This window comes from Zalophus californianus, chromosome 5 (genome assembly GCF_009762305.2).
Source record: "Zalophus californianus isolate mZalCal1 chromosome 5, mZalCal1.pri.v2, whole genome shotgun sequence".
NCBI classification, from domain to species: domain Eukaryota; kingdom Metazoa; phylum Chordata; class Mammalia; order Carnivora; family Otariidae; genus Zalophus; species Zalophus californianus.
The window spans coordinates 100,803,368-100,810,306 of NC_045599.1; positions in this window are offsets into that span (position 1 = coordinate 100,803,368).

A 6,939-nucleotide genomic window follows, 5' to 3' on the forward strand; every position below is an offset into this window, starting at 1 on the left:
ATTCAGCTATAAGAAATAAGGAAGTACTGACACATGCTACAACATGGATGAATCTTGGAAACATCTTGCTAAGAAGCCAAACAAAAAAAAAAAGGCCACATAATGTACGATTCCATTTTTATGAAATGTCCAGAATAGGCAGGTCCATAGGGATGAAAAGCAGGGTTATGGTTGCCTTAGGGTTGAGGGGAGGGTGGAGGATGTAGTGGGACAGGAGGTGATAGCTAAAGGGCACAAGGTTTCTTTCCTGGCTAATGAAACAATTGCAGAATTCGTGGTCTTAACTGCACGACTCTGTAAATATACTAAAAAACACTGAATTATATACTTTAATTGCATACTAAAAAGGGTATGTGAAATATATCTCAATAAAAAATGAGGCTTGGGGACACCTGGCAGGCTTAGCCGGAAGAGCATGTGACTCTTGATCTCAAGGTCCTGAGTTTGAGCCCCACGTTGGGTGTACAGGTTACTTAAAATAAACAAACTTAAAAAAATAATAATAATAAGCCTTGATCACTGTAACCCAATTCAGACAATGCGGAAGTACGTAAATGTGAGAGTAAGCGTCTGTGGTCCCTCTCCCCCACGGGACTTTAACTAAGTTCTTGGCTCTGGGCTCCACATCTACTTTCCCATAATCTGCTTTGGGATGATGCTTTGCTTGGGACGCTGTACCTTGCATTTCTCACAAGAGGGGCATTAGGAAGCAGGATGAGAGAAGAAAGTCCCACTTCCTGTTGGCTTGCTGCCCCTGTCAGTGTCACTCCAGCAGCCTCAGGAGCCCTGGGGTGCAGTTCCTTCTAGCCCCATCTCCAGCTTCTGCCAGCCCACCTAGCACCTTAGCCACAATACCCTTTTGAAAGGCACAAGGGGAAGGCAAGCGGTACTCCTTTCCCAGAGGCCAGAGCCCCACTCTGAGGTTCCAATAACACACAACCTCACCCTTTGTTTCTCACTCCTGGATGTGGCCGCTGCTTCCCACACTATTGTCTTTGTGACACCTCAATATCCCCTCCTGCTCTTTGAGCACTTCCAACCTTGTAATTATGTCTCTATGTGAAATCTCTCATGTTGAAATATTTTGTGTGGTTTCTTTTTGCTTAACTGCATCCTGAGGGACTAAGCCCATTAGAGACATATAGATTCCTCTAAGTTCCTTCTAATTCATACTGAAATATTACCTACCATTTTTCTTTATATAATGGGATAGTATGCAATACCATACCTGTTTTATATTGTGGGCATCTTTATCAGTGCACTTCCGCATCACTTTGTATACAGTTAGGACATCATTTTTATGGTAATTGGATCCAATCCATCTTCTCATGTGATGTTCATTGCTCTGAATTTGTCTAACATATATTGATCTTTTAAAGAACTTTAATTGCACTGAATTCTAATTATATTCATTTATTTGTGAAGCACCTACTCTGAAAACTTTGTTCTGAGTGAGGATAGACTGATAAGTTAGACATGGTCCTGCACTGAAGGAGCTTGAATTTTGTGGGGAGATGTGAACTATAGCTAGCACTATAAAACTGAATTTTTTTAGGACATTTCTAATTTTAATTAATCTGTTTTTCCCTCAAATACACTAATTCTCAAACCCAGATTTTTATTTTCAAAAATAAACACAAATCTCCATTCGTTACTATGCAACTCTTTATCCTCATGTTCATCTGCCCCATAAAAAAAGAAAGTCTGTTCATAGCTTGTAATGGTTTTGAGATAGGAAGAAATTCTGAGAGTGTATCTAAATTTAGTTCTTCTCCAGGCAAAATGGTGGCAGTTCTAAGGAGATAGATTTATCAAGCTGGAAAACAAATAGTAATATAATTACATTTAATATTATACTGGTTTTCAGAGAATTATCTGAGCCAAACTCAACTTTGACCCTACTGGAACTTACATAGACTCTCACTGGGTCACCAAAAGGTATTTTCTTAGACATCCTAACAAGGTCGTTTTTCTTAGTATACATTTTACCCACGGGCCAGATATCAATGCTACATTTCATTTACAACTGGGAGAAGCCCAGAGGCCCAGAATAATTTTTAATGACATTCTCTTTTAAATAGTTCATAAGTCCATAATATATTCAAAAGAAAAAATGGGAACAAAATAAGCTCATTGGACATCACTAAGTGTTGCCAACTCATTACTTTGAAAATTGACAATCAAAATAGAAAGAACAAGGGTGCCTGGCTGGCTCAGTCACTAGAGCATGCGACCCTTTTTTTTTTAAGATTTATTTATTTATTTTAGAGAGGGGGTGGGGGTGCTGGAGCAGAGAGAGAGGGAGAGAGAGAGTCTCAAGCAGACTCCATGCTGAGGACAGAGCCTGACCTGGGGCTCAATTGCACAACCCTGAGATCATGATCTGAGCAGAAATCAAGAGTCAGACTCTTAACCAACTGAGCCACCCAAGGCACCCCTAGAGCATGCATCTCTTGGTCTCAGGGTCATGCGTTCAAGCCCTACCCTGGGCATAAAGCTTACTTGAATGAATGAATGAATGAATGGGAAAAAACATCAACATATACTATACCTTTCTAGAGTAAATATATTCCAAGGCAATGAAATAGACTTGGGGAAAGAAAGAAAGTTTTTCTACTGAAATAATTCCAGCTAATAGATACAGAAGAAATGATAGAATTCAAATATTACCATTTCACAGCTTTCAATGAAACCACCAAATCCAGGAAATGGCCATTGTGCTACTTTCCTAGGGCTGCTGTAAGGAAGTCCACAGACTGGGTGGCTTAAAACAACAGAAGTGTATTCCCTCACAGTTCTGAAGGCTGGTGGTCTGAAATGAAGGTGTCAGCAGGGCCGTGCTCCCTTTGCAACTCTGGATAGAATCCTACTTGGCCTCTTCCTCATTTCTGGTGGCAACCCCATCAATCTTTGCGCATTCCTTGGCTTGCACCTGTATTATTCTAGGCTTTGTCTTGTTTTTGTTGTTGTTGTTTTTAACTGGAGCCATGAACCCATTTTTATTGTCAGTTTAAGAAAGAGCAATGCTTTGGAGATCAGCTAGGAAAAAGACAGGTTGGTTGTATTAAAAAATATAAAGTACAAAACAATTAACCAAAAACAAAATAAAAGAATTTTTTTTAGGGGCGCCTGGGTGGTTCAGCCAGTTAAGCATCTTCCTTCTACTCAGGTTGTAAGCCCAGGGTCCTGGAATCAAGCCCCACATTGGGTTCTCTGCTCAGCAGGGAGTCTGCTTCTCCCTCTCCTTCTGCTGCTCCCTCTGGTTGTGCTCTCTCTCTCTCTCAATAAATAAATAAAATCTCTTTAAAAAATATATTTTTTAAAGAGATTTTATTTATTTATTTGACAGAGACCACCAGAGCCATCCAGGCACCCCTAAAAGAATATTTAAAAGGCTTTTCTGTTAAGTTCTAGGGCTTAGAAAATGAAATAAAAATACAACTCCTTATACCTAAGAAACGGGATTATAAAAAGATGTGCCTAGGATGTTGGGGAGAGCGTGGTGGGAGAAAGCATCCTTGCTGGTTCCTCATGTGTGCAGCCCAGAATCCAGGCGGAGGTGTCCTCACCCACCACCTAGATCACTGGGGCCAGATCAATCCTGTTTCCTCTGAGTGAGGGCTCTTTGAGGGGTTAAAGTCTCTGACTTTACATGACATTTTCTTCTTTTTAGCAGGACACCAGTCATACTGGATTTAAGCCTACCCTAATGACTTCATCTTTAAATTGATTATATCTGCAAAAATCCTATTCACAAATGAGATTACATTCATAGGTACCAGAGGTTAGAATTTCAACATATCTTTTATGAGGACACAATTCAATGTATAATAGTCAATAATAGATGATAAAACAATTAAATAAAATGTTGATGGGAAACTTTACCTTGAAAGAGAATATCATCACCTGAAACCACTGATTTATTAGTATCACTAAACACTAAACAACCAAAGATTATGTATCATGTGACATGATAAGATATAAATACATGAGACCACTATAACATATTCTTCCAAAAGAAATAAAAAATAAATTGATGTGGAAATTAATCTGCCTTTAGTTCCACCTCCCCCAACACATAGAGTACTGGAGATAGAGAAACAAGTTAACCTGTACCACGAGGATGCATTGGCCAGATCCAGAATATGGGACTTTCGATGGAACCATTACCTTCTTTCTTCAACAAGCAAAGACATGGGGGGAAAAAAGAAAAGGGAAGTGCTTGGGGGCAGGAGAGAGAGCGCTAAAAGAAAACTGAGATTTAAGAATGAAAAAACAAAAAAAAAGACCACATTTGGAAACCAAATCAATAAACAGAGCAAATGTTTAGAAAATGGAAATTATGATAATCAAAGCAGTTTTAATATGTACTGAATATTAGATACTATTAAGGATATTTTGTTAATTCTATTAAATCTTAATATGAAACAATGTTGCTTTATGAGAGGCATTCTGAAGTATTTAGTGCTTAACTCATAGGCTATATAATATGTACCTTAAAATGCTCCACACATGGGCACCTGGGTGGCTCAGTTGGTTAAGCGACTGCCTTCGGCTCAGGTCATGATCCTGGAGTCCCAGGATCGAGTCCCGCATCGGGCTCCCTGCTCAGCAGGGAGTCTGCTTCTCCGTCTGACCCTCTTCCCTCTCGTGCTCTCTATCTCTCATTCTCTCTCTCTCAAATAAATAAATAAAATCTTTAAAAAAAAAATAAAAATTAAAAAAAAATAAAATGCTCCACACAGTGAGCACTCCTTGGTGAATGAATGAATGAATGAATGAATGAGGGTTGCTATGGCCTTCACCTGTGGATTAGGTCTCCCTGTTTCAAATGTCAAGAGTTGCCCATCCAGGTGAGATCTAAAGATTAACTTTTACAGAAACCGGCATTTCAGAAACAGGCTCAATTCCTGGAAATGTCTTCGCTCTTTTGACCATTTTCTGCCACTTTCACTACACTAATTTAAGGATGAGCACCAGGCAAAGGGCAGCCATTTCCTGAGCACCTACTATGAATCAGGCACTGTGATGACACATTAAATCTACTGTCTTGGTTAATCCCTAAAACACTCATAGGAGGCAAGTGTCATTTTCATCTTCATTTTACAAGCGAGGAAAGTGAGGCTTTGGCAAAATGAAGCAACTTTCCCAGGGTCACAAAGCTAGTCGCTGGCAGAGCCACTGTTTGAACAGAGTTCTGTCTCCCTCTAACACTTGTAATTGTAAGAATGGTGCAGTAGGACAAACTACGAGGGCTTCATAATCAATAGTATGCTTCACCTACATAGGAATAAAACCATAACACAAAAAAGGGCACCTGGGTAGCTCAGGCGGTTAAGCATCTGCCTTCTGCTCAGGTCATGATCTCAGGGTCCTGGGACTGAGCCCCGCATCAGGCTCCCTGCTCAGCGGGGAGTCTGCTTCTCCCTCTCTTTCTGTCCCTCCCCCCCTGCTCATGTGCTCACTCTCTCTCTCTCTCTCTGGCAAATAAATAAATAAAATCTTTAAAGAAAAAAACCCATAACACAAAAAAGTGTTTTATTATATAAGAAAGTGTTAGGAGACTTTCAGTAAAATTCAGGAAATAGAATACACACATTATCTCCTCTGCCTCCCAAAACCTCACTATATCGATACTAAAGGGATTTTAAAAGAAAAAGGCATAAACTCATAAGGACAAAGAATAGAAGAGAAAATGAAAATAAAATTTGGAGATTTGTAAAACAGACTAAGTGGTCATTGATTTAGCTAGCAGACCTGGGAAGCAGAAACTTAATCTGTCAGGAGGGTGACCCAAGAAGCAATTCATTCAATGTCAGAACCCAAAAGGCCCAGCGGTTTGTCACATTAGAGACTTCTGGGACTGTGAAGTAAGGATGGGACTAAAAACCTGAAAATTGGTGTCATCTGTTTCATGAGCAGTTAAAAGCACAGATTTCCTCCCCTCCTCTGCACAGAGGCCAGTGAGGATAATATGGAGGCCAAGGCAGGGAGCATCTACCAAAAATGGGAGGATTAAGAGAAAGTTTACATCCCACAACCTGAGACCCCAGCCTTCCTCCCCGACTTGAGCCCAGAATGTTGACACCCAAATTATACCCTATGGGCATGATATAACAAAAGACTTCTGCAAGAAATCTGACTAGCCAAAGAGGAAATACCTAACAATACTGATACTGGGTTATCCTAAAGAAATAGCCAGTAAAGTCACCTTACAGCAAAGCTCACAGTTGACAACCCTCACTCTCACACCAGCTTTTCGTGCCTTCTTCTTAAAAATGATCAGACTTGCATGATTCCAACTATATGAAATTCTGGAAAAGGCAAAACCCATGGAGACAGTAAAAAGATCAGGGGTTGCCTTGGGTCAGAGAGAGGGAGGGTTGAAGAGGTGGGGGATGTTAACAATGGGGGAAGCTGTGAGTGTGTGTGGCAGGGAGTGTATGGGAAACCTCTGTACCTTCCCCTCAATTTTGCTGTGAAACTAAAACTGCTCTTTAAAAATAGTCTTTTTAAAAGGGAAGCTCTTTGTATTATTATTCTTACAAGTGTTTCAAAAGCTTATAATTTTATCAAAATAAAGTTACCCACACCATGAAACCATAGTGCTCCCTCTGTGCATGCACAGAGAAAAGGCCATGTGAGCACTCTTCCAGAAGGTGCTGTCTGCGCCCCAAACAGATGTATATGGAATTGATGGAAGGAGTCAAGTGATAGAAGGAACTGTGGTCTAAGAAGACTTCAGATCCTGCTTGCCAGTCTTTAAAGTGATTTTGATGCCCCTCCCCCTCTCTGGAAATGCTCATATTTCAAAGTCTTTTTGTCTATAACCTGGTACAAGAGAGAATTTCCAGATAGTTTAAAAAAAAAAAAAGGCCCTGATACCTATTGTAAAAGCAAGTTTCAGAATATAGACATTTTGGTTCTGATTTGGCAGAA